Genomic DNA, 16,653 nt, shown 5'->3' with positions numbered 1-16,653 from the left:
GTACTTGTGGTAAACATATGTTTGAAGAATAGCTTGTATTTTTATCTTTGATAAAATTGTGTATTGGTCGAGTTCTACTAACCGTTCCTTTCTCCATCATTGAGATGTGGATTGCTCTGCTTGCTTTTAGCTTCAAACATCGGTGTGATGGCTGCCAGAATTGGAGAAGGGTTAAACATGCCAACAGGTGAGCTAGTTTAGTCCCTTCACTCATTCATTAAGATTTGTTATTTATGTTTTCGACTTTTTAATTTTCGTTTTCTGTGCTGGATATGGAGCCAGGCATGAATTGAATGTGTGATTTGTTGTTATAGATGATGACGTTATTCTTGTTGTCCAGAATTATTAGATGCTCATCATGCCTATAGTCTATAGAATAACGGTAGCTGAGGATAAATAAGTGATATTTTATTGTTTGTGTTTGAATAAGAGATGAAATCATATTTGATAATCCTATGGGATTTGGTTTGCTCTTCACGAGGATGAGAATAGAAGTTAGGTTGTTGATATTTATTGTTTTTCTTATTTTTTCTTCAAAAATGCCACTGGATAAGAATTTTGACATGGGATTTCTACTTGGGATGCCGGTGTATACAATTTCAGAAATACATTTACATACTGAATTGCTGCGTGCTATGTCAAAAAGCTGATGCCAAAATTCTGATTAAGTGATGCTCCCTCCGTCCCATTATTCATGGCTTGTATTCCTTTTTGGACCGTCCCACGTAACATGACATGTTTCCTTTTTGAGCTATAGTAACTTAATTAAACTAACTATTTAAACTTAAACCCTACTTTATTCTTTTTCTCCACCTTCGCTCAATTTCTCTCTATCAGATTTATTCTCCACTGCCTTCACCTAGTGCTGCCTTCCTCCAACGCTCGCCTCCACCCTCCACCGCCTCGCCTCCATCCTCCAGCCGCCGCTCGTATATTAAGCGGTGGCGCCGCCCCCTCTCCTTGACCTTCTCTCTCTACTGGAAGCCCTAGGTCCTCAATCTACAGCCTCCCCCTCCTCGTCGAGAAGACCGCACTGCCGGAAGGCCGCCACCACCAAGCTCAGCTCAACCCCCAAATTTCTCCCGCTCGATTCCCGGCAAGACAGACGTCGCCGCCCATCGCCATGGCCACAACCGATCGACGCAAAACTCGCGGCATGACCCTCTCCTTTGCCCCGCCGGCGAACAGCAACTGGTCGCGCCCCCATTTCCTCTTTCCCCAACCTTTTCTTCTCTCATCTCTCACTCTCTCCAAATTCCTCTGTCATTCTAGGAATCAAAAAATCAAATGGCTAACCCAATTTCATCCCCAAAATCCTCACCCAATTCTTGAGAAGAAGCCATCTTGGTGGAAAAGAAGCCCTCACCCAATTGCATAGAATAAGCCATCTCGGTGGAGAAGAAGCCCTCACCCAATTGAAACCTCCCTTCTTGATTTTTTTGGTTTTTGGATATGTGGATTCAAGAGGTGGAAGTGGATTTGGGGACGAAGGGAAGTCGGCGGCGTCGGAGATGAGGGTGTGCATTGTGGTGGTGGCTGGATTTGGGGCTAGGGTAGCAGAGGCGGTGATTTTGGGGATTTAGGGCTCTAATTGGCGTCGCTGGAGTCCGCGAATTGTGCGTCGTGCTTTGCTTTGCTGTGTATGTGTGTTGTTGTTTGTGTGTGTTGAGTTTAGCTTGAGATGGAAAGTTGGCGGAGATGAATGGAAGTCGGCGGCGCCAGAGATGAAGATAAGTCGGCGGCCGCCGAAGATGAAAGTGCAGGCGCCGGAGATGAGTTCATCTCCATGCTGTTATCTATGCGTGTGTTAATAAAATAACACTAAACATATGATTTCCCTTAATTATATTCTCCTTAATCTCTGTGCCTAAAAGGCACGTGCTATGAATAACGGGACGAATGTAGTATTTCTTTTTTAAAATGTTGAAAGGTCAAAGTATTTCACATATTAATATGCTAAAGTGCACGCCATAAGTTGATAATAGTTCAATTATATCTCAAGGAATAAGTTGATAGGGCTGTCATGATTAATGGATTTTATAGCCATATTTTATTGAAGTTTGGATTTTTTGGGCTTTAATATGTACTCCCTTCGTCCCAACTAATTTGATTCGTATTTCTTTTTGAACTGTCCCAACTAGCTTGATACATTTTTTTTGGCAAAAATTAAACATTTTAATCTTTAATTATATTCACTAATTGAACTCATTTTTTCTTAATTTAGCTTAATTAATCATTTGCTTTCTCTCTCTCTCTCTCTCACACACACACACACACATACCCACATACACATACACACACACACACACACAGTGTTGGAGAGCAGGTGGTGACAGTTGTCGGATTTTTGCCGGTTCGTCAATTTCACGTTACCCTTTCAGCGTTTATCTCTATCTTCCCTGTCAATTTCTCCCGTCGCCTGACACGCACAATTACCCAGATGAGCCTTAGCTTCTCTTTCAATATCACCATCTCTTTCTGTTGGGAACTTAATGAAATATCCTATTCTTTGTTTTGATGATACCAAAATCAATAGGTTTCACTTGTAATAGACTAGACCTGTTCGAACTCAAGTGTTAGAGTTCTTTTTCTAGTTTAGTTGTTCTAAAGTCTGAAGACTGAAGCCGAAGGACTGAAAATTGAAGTCTGAAGCTGAAGGACTGAAGACTGAAGTTGCCGACTGATGTGACGAATAAGGCAAAGTCAAAATACTGATATTTGACTAACCAGTCCAAGAACCAATTACGACTGATTATTTAATGCGAGCCACGTGGATTCAACGGACTGATACTAAAGTCAAGTATCAGTTAAACATTCTTCCTCGGACTGAAGCTCCAAAGCTTAAAGGAAGCCACGCACTCCAGAAGTATAGCCACATTAAATGCAGAAATCTCAGGGTCGTCAGAGGCCACTCCTTTTGGTGACTACCTTTTTCAGAGATGTCCTATTTCTTACTCTTCAAAGTAGCCGTTCTCACCAAACAAATGAATCTCGAAGATTGAAGCCTCAACCCAAGTTCAAATTACTCTCTAAAGGAAGAATTCTTGAAGACCATTTCAGCCAACAGATCTATTCAAGACGTCTCCTATAAATAGAGCTCGAGGATCACTTCAATATTAACCGATTCAACTATATAAGTTGAAATGCTGCCGAATTCGTTACTTAGCATTCAAAGCCCTTTCAAAGTTTGAATCGAAGAAGAGAATCACAAAGCTAAAAATCAGTCACTGTTGATTACATACATTCTCTTAGAACTTAGGCAACAATTGTATATCCAAAGCCTATGTATAACTGATTACAGAGAACCTGTTCTTTGCAATCTAGTTGGCAAGTTTTCGAACCTCTTTTCAATCAACCAAATTGAGAGTTTGAGTTGTAAGGAGTTCAGACCAGTGCTCTGTCTCCGAAAAGATCTTAGTGCCCAGTGTGCGCTAAGAGTGAGAAATCCAACCAGGTGTGTTGGTACTGAAGATAGGATATTCAGTTGTCCAGGTTTGCTGTGCACCCGTAAGCACATGCCCAGTGAAGTAGTCAGTCTGATCAACTGACCGTAGATGTAGGAAGTGGTTTCCGAACCATGTAAAAATCTCTGTGTTGTTTACAACTTTCAGTATTTACATTCTTACTTGTGTTTAAACCTTCTTAAACTGAAAACTGATTAACTGCAAAGAGAAACTTAACTTCTGACAATGTGATTAATGTCACATGTTATGTCGAAACAAAAGTTTTTGGCTGCGTATGTTATTAATCTAAATGATTTATCTCCGGATAGTCGGGAAGATTCATAACATTTCTCTGTTCAACGAACCTGATAACTCTTTACTGAAAAGTATTCAGTATCAGTCATCAACCTAAACTTTACTAAAAATTTTTCGCTTGAAAAGTTGTGTTAGTTTGTGTTTCAAGTTTCGTTTTTTAAAAATAGCCTATAGGTGTATTCTCCCCCCTCATATACCTATTCGAGACCCTCCAGACCTAACAATTGGTATCAGAGCATGTTCGCAAGAACAATTTTGCTTTGACTAAGTTCTAACTGAACTAGATCCTACTTAGAAGGGTTGTCAAAAGTTTTCAAAAAAGGTTTTTCAAAAATCTCTGTTTTCTTCTCTGTGCTAAGTGTTCATTCCATGTTTCCTCTCTTCTTTGCTATGTCTTCTAACCCTTGCAGTTCATCCTCTCCTCCTCACTACGAAGGAAATGAAGACAAGCAGCTTGATAAAGGAAAGACAATTACTGAAGTGGAACTTGATGATTCAAGCTCATCATCAGACTCCACTACTTCAGAATAAGATCCTCTCGAAATCAAAGAAGTTGAACAAGTTTTAACTCTCTACAGTGATCAAAGGATGATTCTTGAGAATGAACTTGTGAGGAAACAACGATTGGAAATATCCATCGCCAAGACAGCCACAAAGATGAAGGAAATCTCCATGATCACAACTGAAGAAGAAGATGAAGTAGAACTGGCTACAGAGTATGCCAGATTGGAAAGCTTGATGCAGACGAGTCAGAATGAGAGAGATCAACTCATCCAGCTTCTCAGAGACGTAGATGCAAATCTCATTTGGACGAGAAGAGAACTTGACATAACATTGATCATAACAGCAAATGCAAGGGTTAAGTATGAGCAATGGGTTGAATTCGGCATGAAGAAAGTCAAAGTAAAATTCTTTCCATCCATTTCAAGAAAAGATTATTTTGAAATGAAACAAATCGAAAGAGAACTCTGACCGCAAGTTCCTCACTGACGACTGAGCATCAAGAAACTCTACCTGATGACTCTTCATCTCAAGAAAGACGATCAGTCAATTATCCTCTATCAGACACATTAATCAGACTGATGGAACTTTCACTCAAGTTTCTTCAAGATTCCACATCAGACGAAGATGATGAAGAAAGGAAGAAGGAGAATGAAGAAAAGATTGAAGAAAAAGAATCAGAAGATTCTCTGCGTCAGAACATCAGTTGAAGAACAGAAGACTCAACTGGAGTTTGCAAGAAAGGCATCAGTTAAGGGGGAAAACTTCATCAACTGAAGATTCATAACTGACGCCACCAGTCAACCGCTAAAGAAAGATAAAACCTCATATCAATCATTATCAAGAAATCAACTGGCTTGTTTAATCAGTTGACTTGTAAGCATCCTTCTCAATTCTAAGAACTGATTGACTGAAATGTTGTATCGTGTTTATGTAGACTATTTTAAGCTACACGCTTTATGCTTACTGGACTTATTTGATTTAATTGAAATCTTTTAGATTTTATTTTCAAGCAGTTAACTCCACGTTCGCACGATCCCGCCGTTTTTACTAACAAGCAGAATCCACGACACGTGTTGATCTCCTATTTGTCCGGATTTCAAAAGTTCATTGAAATCGCCTTAGACACGTCTTTCCATAACTTTTTCAACGACGTTTCATCTCCTACAAGGATTCACTCAATCCCTCAGAATCTTTCACCTCAAATCTTGACACGATCTTTTCCCTGCATTTATCTCTCAGTTTGGCTAATCTTTGAATCCACAATTTTGCCTGTGAGACACATTATTAGCTTTTGCAGAATCTCTCTAATATACTCACAATGGCAAAATCTTCCATATCCGTCAAACAACAATCTGTGTATTTTGAAGCTTCAATCACTCATGAAGCATTGCTGAATCTTAAAGAGCACGACAAGATTAATGAAATCTTGAGTCGACATAGCTGGATCAACTTCCTGCACAAAGTGCCAGACTTCTTACTCGACGAGTAGACCATCAAGAAATTCTACAACACCATAAAGATAGATGAATCAACTGGAGACTACACAGCAGAAATCGACATCTTCACCACAGAATATATCAAAAGAAGCAAGAGAATTGTTCCATCTCCCAGTTGGAGGTCCTGCTCCAACCTTCTCGGACGAAGAAGCCGCCAAACTCATGAACAAAGCCCTAAAAGACGAAGCCGCTTTCAATTTAAATATTAAGAATGTCTTGAGCATGTCAAGACTCCACCATCACCACAGACCGATCGCAAAGATGATCAAGAGATGTTGGTTTGGTATTCTCGGATCGCAAGATCACCTGTCAAGACCTCACAAACTTGTGCTGATTGCGCTCTTACAAGATGGTCCCTACAATTGGGAAAAAGCATATCTTCAAGTCCTAACAGAAGAAAAATGTGAAACTCATTCTTCCAAATACTTACGACAAGGAACAAGAATATCGTCAATAATCCTACACAGCACCAAGTGGATTCAGTGCTACTGGAAGAATACCACCGAAGTTCCCTCATCCATCTACCTGTTCGAAGATCAGAAGATCTCTACCAAAGCTCCTCCCACTGTGATCAGCGAAAGCCTTGTTTCGTCGACTGGTGTTTTCAGTCGAACAAGAAGCTCGTCAAGAAAAACTCCTGTTGGTCCTAAAGGTTCAATAGAAATTGACCTTGTTACTCCGAGGACTACGACTGATGTTCCACCAAGAGCAACTCCTGAGAAAACTCCCATCGATTCATCCATTCCATTCGACGAATCCTTTCAACCACCTTTGAAGTCATCAGAACCGCGTTCACCAACTCAAGAAGAACAAGCTCCTCCTGAACCACAAGTCAACCAGGAAGAAGAAACTTTCCAAGGACCAATCCCTCCCTTGTCAGGATATTTTCAGTTCTGCGCTGAAACCTTCCAAGAAAAGGCCACTTTCACGGGTCCTGATGCTCATTCCTCCTCAATCGCTACACCATCTACAGAGTTTAGGAGCTACTTCCTGAAGCTCGCACAACACAGTGTCAACGTCTCTCTTCCTTCAGTCCTTGCCGAGAAACATGCTGATGCTTATCAGGATCTGGTCAGATACCATTTCTACACCTTCGTCAAGACAGCGTCCAAATCTTAATTTCAATGGATTGAAGAAATGATGGTCTCTAAGTTTGAATCTTTAGAGGCTGATATCTTTGAGAAATTCAACGTCTCAAATTTGTGGGATGCCATTCACGACCGGGTGCCAAACTTCAGGCAATATCTTCTTGCCAGAGGACTGCTCAACATTCCTATCAACGAAGAGAAATTTCCCTCAGAGTCACTACATGCATCTGACGGCATCCGGACATAACAAACGACTGAAGAGACACCAGCTGCAACAACTCACTCAACTGATTCTGAGTTTCAACTAATGAAGATGAAGCTTGAAGCTCAAGAGATGGAGATTGCTGACATCAAGGTCCAGTTTGCCTTTCTCGAGTCAGCAGTAATGAATCTGCAACATCAGAGTGGACAACAAGAAATGGATGCAGCTGCAATTGAAATGAAAGAACGAAAGTGAGAAGCAAAAGAAGAAATAGAGACTGGAAAGAACTCTGAAGACAGGACCAGCAAAAGACTTCGCATTGATTAAGTTCAGGTGAAGTAATACGGTAAAGAAAGTCAAGTTTTGCTTACTGACTGTGAATGTAAGTCTAGTGAAAAGAATTTGTTAGAATTGTTTTCGAAGAAGCTCTCTAGTTTTCGCGTGTTTCCTATCGCGTTCTGTTTTGTTTTAGCAATTGATATCTTATCAGTTACAGTCTTGGTTAGTAACTGATAAATTATCTGTTATTGATTCAATTTTGAATGAATTGAAATTCTATGTCAATAGACAAATACTCTTTGTCTCATTCATGGTTGTTACTTGCTTTGTTGTGATTAGTTTTGAGAATTGTATGATTATATTTTTTAGAGGGAACGAATCTAAGCTGCTCAGTCGAAATCGCGGAATTAACTACCCACAAAGATCAGTTGTCTAGTAAGATTTTTAAGTATTGTTGTGGATTAAGAAGTATTGTTTCAGTTGAATAAGTTTTAAACCTTCACGCTCATAATTTCTTTTACTTAACTGACGTGTTTATAACTTTAACTGATAGTTGGAAACAGAGACTGAAATATTCTTGCTGAACAAGTCTTATTCAAATTGTATTTTAAATTTACTCTAACTTGTCCCGCTCATGTTTTGATCTCATAACTCAGCCCTTTCCATACTAGAGATCATGCCAAATATTCTTTATCTTTTAAATCTCTTATTTTAAAGAATTTCTCTGACACACATTTAATGCGGATTTCAAAAATCATTAAATTCAACTTGGCGCGTGGATTTCAAACCGCCGCTGTATTTTCAATTGCCCTAAGTAACTGTTCTTCTTCCACGATCACACTTCATCATTACTTTATCTCTCTTCTCACTAACTCCTTTGCTCTCTCTCTCTCTCTCTCTTGCATGCAAACTAACCCCCTATTCCACAGCGATCAACTATGAGAATTGTTGTGGAATTTGTTCGGGAAAACAATCAACGCAGCAAGAACATAAAAGAACACGAAGGCGATTTACGTGGTTCGAATTTTTCAATCCTACATCCACGGTGCAGAACAATCAATTCTATTCCACTATGAAAACTCAAGAACTTTACAATTACAATTGAGAACACTCAACACTAGAAGAAGTGTATAGCCTACAAATCTATCAAGATTGCTATAATTCCACACTCTCAACTAGTTTACAGTAATGGAAATTCTTCAGCTTCGACTCAACAACTAACCTAAGTATTTAAACAAAAGAAATAGCAGTTGAGAAGATTTGAGCTACGCGCCGACTTCTGGAATGAGGAAACAAATCCGTTGGATCTGTTGTAACTAACCTAAAATTGAACTCCCTTAACTCTTGCATATTTGCTAACAGATCCCTCAGCAATAGACTAAACACCCGTGCATATTTTACCCGTCAGAGGAATCGAACTCCAGACCAGAGAAATCAAGATACCAGAGGAATCAATATGTCAGCGGAGTCACAGTCAGAGAAATCATGCCAGAGGAATCGAATGCCCGAATGCCAGAGCAGCGAAGTCACATCACCAGAGAACTCAAGTTCAGAGGACTCAAGTCCAGAGCAGAGCAAAGCATCACCAGAGAACTCAAGTTCAGAGCAGCGAAATCTCCATTCCGCTGGTGACCCATTTCTCTGGCAAGATCAGAGAACCTGTGTAGACTAATTGTATGTAGATACTTTACTCACAATTCTCCACCTTATCTAATACGATTAGAATACACCGACTACCTGCAAGAATTAGACAAACAACTTGCTCTCCTCGAGAGAGCTCATACCCATCAAAGAACAACACTTTTGGAACTTAACAGTTGGTAACGCTTTAGTAAGCACATCTGCAGCATTATCATCAGTTGAGACTTTCTTCACCACCACATCACATTTTTTAACTAAATCTCTCACAAAATGGAATTTAACATCTATATGTTTAGACCTCTCATGAAAAGATTGATGTTTAACAAGATGAATGGCACTTTGACTATCACAAAGAATAGAGACAACCTGTTGATTAATGCCTAACTCAGACAGCATACCTCTCAGCCATATACCTTCTTTCACTGCTTCTGTAACAACAATAAATTCGGCTTCTGTAGTGGAAAGAGCTACCACAGATTGTCGTGTAGATTTCCAGCTCACTGCTGTTCCATAAAGTGTAAATACATATCCAGATTGGGACTTCCTTGTATCTGTACTTCCTGCATAACCCGAGTCAGTAAAGCCAACTAAAACTTGTTCTAAATTAGTGGCTCCACCTTGAAACATAATTCCTTTATTAACAGTTGCTTTCAAGTATCTTAATACTCCTTTTAAAGCATCCCAGTGTGCCTTACCAGGATTTGACATGTACCTGCTTACAAGACTTACAGCATAAGCCAAATCAGGCCGAGTACAAAGCATAGCATACATGATGGTACCTACCACATTTGCATAAGGAATAACACTCATGTTCTTAAGTTCTTCAACAGTAACAGGACATTGCTTATTGGACAACTGAATATGTTGAGCTATAGGAACCTGAGCAACTTTTGCTTCATTCATATTGAATTTTAACAATACTTTCTTCAAGTAATCAGATTGAACAAGCATAAGTTTCATATTTTTCCTATCTCGCTTGATATCCATACCAAGAATTCTCCTAGCAGTCCCTAGATCTTTCATATCAAATTCAGCACTCAGTGATTGCTTTACTTTATCAATCTCATTACTAGAACTACTAGCAATAAGCATATCATCAACATACAAGAGTAAGTAAACAACCACAGACTCAGCAACTTCTTTCAAGTATACACATCTATCATGCAATGTTCTCTTGAAACCTATACTTATCATGAATTCATCAAACCTTTTATTCCACTGTCTTGGACTTTGCTTCAGTCCATACAAAGACTTTTTCAAGAGACATACCTGACCTTCACAGCCAGCTACTTCAAATCTCTCTGGTTGATTCATGTATATAGTTTCCTCTAACTCACCATTTAGAAAAGTTGTTTTAACATCCATCTGTTGCAATTCTAAATCTAGGTGTGCAGTTAGAGCAAGTATAAGTCTAATAGAACAGTGTTTAACAACAGGAGAAAAGATTTCATTAAAATCTATACCTTCTTGCTGAGAGAAACCTCTAGCAACTAACCTTGCTTTATACCTGATTACCTCAATACCTTTGTGAACCTCCACCTTTTTCTTGTATAACCATCTACATGTTACACATTTCTGGTTCTTAGGTCTGTCCACCAAGATCCAAGTCTTATTTTTCAATAAAGACTCTATTTCCTCCTCCATAGCTTTGATCCATTGCTTTCTTTCAGAGCACTGAATTGCTTCTTTATAAGACCTAGGCTCTCTGTAATTTACCTCTTCAGCAGCTGAGAAAGCAAAGCTAACTTGATCTGCTTCAGAGTATCTGGCTGGAGGTTTGATGACTCTTCTAGCTCTGTCTCTGGCTAGATGATACTCACTGAGGTCCTCAGTATTAGCCTGTTGTTGATCATCTTCTTCCTGTTTTATACCTGTCACTTCTGATACTCTAGACACTACATCATTAATAGGAGTGTTATCACTAGTTTTATCAGTGTTTACTTCAACTCCTCTACCAGTAAACTCAGTAGTAGATTGCTCATTAAGAGGCATTATATTTTCTTTAAACACTACATCTCTACTGATTAGGAGTTTTCCCTTTCCAGATTCTATGCACCAGAGTCTATACCCTTTAACCCCTGTTGGATATCCCACCATAACACATTTCAATGCTCGAGGTTCCAACTTATCCTGCCTAACATGCATATATGCTAAGCATCCAAATTTCCTCAAATTTGAGTAATCTGCAGCCCTACCAGTCCACAGTTCTTCAGGGGTTTTAAAATCAATAGCACTAGAAGGACATCTATTTATAAGATAAGCAGCAGTGGTAACTGCTTCTCCCCAAAATTTAGGTGGCAAACCTGAGCTAGAGAGCATACACCTAACTCTCTCAAGGAGAGTTCTATTCATTCTCTCTACAACCCCATTCTGTTGAGGATTTCCAGGTACTGATTTATGTCTTTTAATTCCCCTATCTTTACAGAATTCTTCAAATTTTCCAGAGGTGAATTCTAAGCCATTATCAGTCCTTAAACATTTCAACTTACATCCCTTTTCATTCTCAACAGCACTACACCACTCAACAAATTTATCAAAGGCATCAGACTTGTGTTTTAAAATGTAAACCCAGACTTTCCTAGAGAAATCATCTATTAGAGATATGAAATATACACCTCCACCTATAGTGGTGGTTTTGGATGGACCCCACAGATCACAATGAACATATTGAAGAGGTGCAGATGAGACATGTTTGCCAACAGGATATGGGAGTTTCGTGCTTTTACTTAATTCACATGCATCACAAGTGTTCAGTTTTTCATCAGCAGATAAACTCAATATACCCTGTTTCTTTAGTTCAATTAACCCTTTTTCACTAACATGCCCCAGTCTCTCATGCCACAATTCAATATCACAAGTAGAGGCAATTTCAGACTCACCAACAATAGTTTCAGCAACTAAATGATACAAAGTCTGTTTTCTGGTTCCTTTCAACACAATTTTATCTTCCTTTAAAACATATATATCATTAACACATGATTTAAACTCATAGCCTTTCATTTGTAGTGATCTAAGGGATATCAAATTCCTTTTTAGACTAGGAATATATCTAACTTCAGTTATGAGTCTTACAGAATTATCATGTAGCTTTAACTTGATTGAACCAATGCCTCTGACAGGGCAGACTTGGTTGTTCCCCAAAACTACAGATCCCAGGTCCTTCATCTGCAAATCAACAAACCAATTCAAGTTAGGACACATATGGAAAGAACACCCTGAATCTAATATCCAACTATTCTCAGTTTTAGAAGATGTGATGTTTAAAGCTTCAGCTTCTTGGATATTTTCAGCAAGATCGGCAGTGTCTGATGAGCCTTTTTGAGCTTGTTTTCTTTTCCAGCTGTAGCAGTCTTTCTTGATATGCCCTGGTTTCTTGCAGAAGTGGCACTTCTTGGTTTCCTTCTCATCATCCTCCTTCTTCCCTGATCCTCCCTTCTTTTCTTTGAAGGGCTTCTTGGATTTTGCTTTGTTGAACTTTGCTTTGACATTGAGGCTTTCACTTGCGGTTTCTTGTCTACCATCAGATGCCTTTTGCAACTCCCTGGATTTCAAGGCATTCATGACTTCATCCAGGGAGATAGCAGTCTCCCTCCCATACAGCATGGCATCCCTCATGTTGTCATAGGATTTGGGCAGGGCACTCAGGAGCTGGATTGCCTTGTCTTCATCTTCTAGCTTTACATCAATATCAGCCAAATCATCAACGACTTTATTGAATTCATCCAGTTGATCAGATAGATTCTTCTCCTCTGAAACTCTGAAGGAATACAGCCTCTTCTTCAAGAAGAGTCGATTAGCTAGAGACTTAGTCATGTAAAGACTCTCCAGTTTAGCCCATACTGCAGCTGCAGTGTCTTCTTTTGACACTTCTCTCAGCACTTTATCTCCCAGATGTAGGATGATAGTGCTATGAGCCTTCTTTTGCATTTCAGCGAATTTCGCCTTCCCATCTCCTTCTTTTGGAGCCTTCTCTGTGGTCAGAACATCATCAAGGCCCTGTTGGATGAGAACGGCCCGCATCTTCATTCTCCACAGGGAGAAATCATTCTTCCCTGTGAATTTCTCGGTGTCGAATTTAGCAATCGACATTTGGTAGTGAAAAGAATGGCGATTCCTCCACCGATCAAGAACTCCTCCGATTCAGATTTCCTCCGATTCAAATCTCGAACAGTTGGTGTGCGTCGATCTTCTGTTTCCCACAGACGGCGCCACTTGTTGTGGAATTTGTTCGGGAAAACAATCAACGCAGCAAGAACATAAAAGAACACGAAGGCGATTTACGTGGTTCGGATTTTTCAATCCTACATCCACGGTGCAGAACAATCAATTCTATTCCACTATGAACACTCAAGAACTTTACAATTACAATTGAGAACACTCAACACTAGAAGAAGTGTATAGCCTACAAATCTATCAAGATTGCTATAATTCCACACTCTCAACTAGTTTACAGTAATGGAAATTCTTCAGCTTCGACTCAACAACTAACCTAAGTATTTAAACAAAAGAAATAGCAGTTGAGAAGATTTGAGCTACGCGCCGACTTCTGGAATGAGGAAACAAATCCGTTGGATCTGTTGTAACTAACCTAAAATTGAACTCCCTTAACTCTTGCATATTTGCTAACAGATCCCTCAGCAATAGACTAAACACCCGTGCATATTTTACCCGTCAGAGGAATCGAACTCCAGACCAGAGAAATCAAGATACCAGAGGAATCAATATGTCAGCGGAGTCACAGTCAGAGAAATCATGCCAGAGGAATCGAATGCCCGAATGCCAGAGCAGCGAAGTCACATCACCAGAGAACTCAAGTTCAGAGGACTCAAGTCCAGAGCAGAGCAAAGCATCACCAGAGAACTCAAGTTCAGAGCAGCGAAATCTCCATTCCGCTGGTGACCCATTTCTCTGGCAAGATCAGAGAACCTGTGTAGACTAATTGTATGTAGATACTTTACTCACAAGAATTTTCGTTCGAAACTTTCTATTTTCAGATTCACAGAAATGGTGAGAACAGAAGAGTCGAAGAAATCTATTAATTGCAGCGTCAAGGAAGTTCGGTATGAACACTCAGTAGATACGCTTTCATTCCAATCAAAACCAGGACATGTTAAAGCTGAAGAAATCATGTCATGGCATAAATGGTTATCACTGGTCATCAAAGAAGCGCCCCTGCTACTGAAATCTCAAATCAAACAGTTCTATCAAGAACTGCGCTACAACGAGTTCGGTGAACTCTTCACCAAAGTTCAAGTGTTCACCACTCCCGACTTCAAAATACAAGAAGAGGTTCCAATCAATGTCATAAAAGTAGTTCAAGAACTGTTCGGTCTATCGAACATTGGTCTCAATCCATCCTCCATCACTGATGAAGAGGCGAATGAAACTCTCAAGGAAGCAATGGCTAAGGCGGACGAGACCACTGAAAAGACACTCATGTTATCTCTCCTCAAACCTGGTCATCACCTTTTGGCCAAGATCATACAAAAATGCTGGATAGGCGCCAACGAAACTCCCGACAAAGTATCACAGCCTCAGAAGAACATTTTGGCTGCTCTAATGAAGCCCGACCCTTTTAACTGGGAGCACGCCTACCTCGAGTTGCTTTGTGGCGAACCTCGCAACTCCAAACCTGCCAATTTGCTCCGTCAAGGCAATAGGGTTTCACAGATCATCATTCACGGCATCAGTCATCTAACTCAAATCTTTTGGTCGGAGACCTTGGAAGTAACTGATCAAATCCGCCTCTTCAAAGTGGCGAAGGGAGGACCCAAACCTTCCAAGAAGCCAAAGGTGATTGACATCTCATCACCTAAATTCGTGGAGATTGAGCCTATTGAATCTCCAACTGAACCAAGTCCCATTCCTTCTCCCTCTCCCACTCAAATTTCATCCCCTGTTCCCTCTCTCACTACAAACAAACGTTCATCGCTGTCCTCGCTCCACACCCAAAAAGACTGTTTCAAAACTGCCTCACAGTCTACCTCCAAACACCCCTCCAAATCCTAGCCTAAACTTAAATCCGAGGGCAAAGCAGTCCAACAATCCTCCCATGTGCCAACTCGGTATGGCACTTCTGAACAAATAAAAGCTGTTGCAGCAATGCAAACTGAAGCCAAGAACAATGCTACTCAGCATTTGAATCACCTTCTTGGTGAATTCAATTCCTCTCTAGAAGTCTATAAGAATCTTCATAGACTTCTCACTTATACTTTTCTCAAACTGCTCCCTACTCAAACGTCAATGAGCTTCAACTTGTTGAGACTGATGACTCTTTTGCGCTTGAAGAAGCGACATTGTTCAGTATCTTCAACTTTCCCCGAGTGTGGGATGTTATTTACAGATTTGACAAGTTTGCTCTGGACTATGTTGAGTCGCAAGGCTATACCAGAAGTACCCTGATCTTTGATGCTGATGCTGGCACCTCCACTTCTAAAGCTGCTGTTCATGACACTCTGGTCCTTACAACTCCCGATCAGCATATGACTGATTCCATCAGTCATCCAACTGCAGATGAAACAACTGTCGCTCCTGCTCCGGATCAGCAATCACCCCGGACGACTGAACCCATCAGTTGTCCTTCCTTTGAAGAAACAAAGCTCTTGGATACTGATCCGATTGAAGTCCTCACTGTCTCTCCAGTGTTGGAAAATCCAACAGTTACTGTTGAAGATCCCTCCACTCCGGAAGGACTTGTAGAGGACATCACTGCAGAATCGTTGTCGTCGTCATTCCCATCAGAATTATCTAATGATCCTACTCAAACAGAGAATGTCGGCCTCAGACTTTCTGTTGCTCCTCATTTTCCAACAGATGATGAGCATGTCATTCCCTCAGCTCTAACCACTGAAGCTGATCCTTCCACCTCTTATCAAGGAGCTTCTTCCTCACAACGACAACACAGGGCACCGCATGTTTCTCCAGAGCTCCCTGTTGAATTTATTGAGATTCCACGCAAGCCCAGAATTGTCAGATACGATTCTGATGTAGTTACAGATGGTCGGATCACTGAGTGGAAAGGAAAACAACCTCACAAGGTTACCTTCAAATTTCCCGAAGGCGCGGAAGATCCTATTCAAGCTTTACTGGATATCATCTCTGATCAGCAAATGGAGATTGAGACACTCAAGTATGAGCGAGAACGTCAAGATATCTACGGTATAAAATTTCTCAAGCAACTAATCGCCATTGAAAGACAGGCAACTGACGACATGATCGATCATGATGTTCGAATCAAGGCTCTTGCCCGCAGGATTGACGAACAACGTGTCATGCATATCGAATATGTTCAGGAAATGGTCCCCGTTCAGGTCTCTTTCCCAATCCTGAAAAAGAACCACAAGGATCTTCATACACACGTATTAGAAGCAGAAGTTCAGTTTAAGCAACAGTTTCTGGACTTACACCAACAACTTGACAGTCTTCGCATTGAATTCATGAAGGAATTCATGACTGAAACAGATGTCAAACTGATGGTAGCAGAAGCACTTCTTCCAGTGAATGCTTGACTTACCACTTTTAACCACTAGATGTAGTGTTGGAAACCCGCTTTTCACATTTTATTTTACCTTTTCTTTTTGTTTTCTTTTTCTGCGTTTTTATTTTACTTTTTAGCTTTTTTTGTTTTCTTTTTCTTATGCCATTTATGCGTTTTTTATGCTTTTAACTTTTAGCTTCTTCCTTTT

Source organism: Salvia miltiorrhiza, chromosome 1 (genome assembly GCF_028751815.1).
Source record: "Salvia miltiorrhiza cultivar Shanhuang (shh) chromosome 1, IMPLAD_Smil_shh, whole genome shotgun sequence".
NCBI classification, from domain to species: domain Eukaryota; kingdom Viridiplantae; phylum Streptophyta; class Magnoliopsida; order Lamiales; family Lamiaceae; genus Salvia; species Salvia miltiorrhiza.
The sequence above is the reverse complement of the archived record's forward strand: the minus strand, read 5'-3'. Positions refer to the sequence as shown.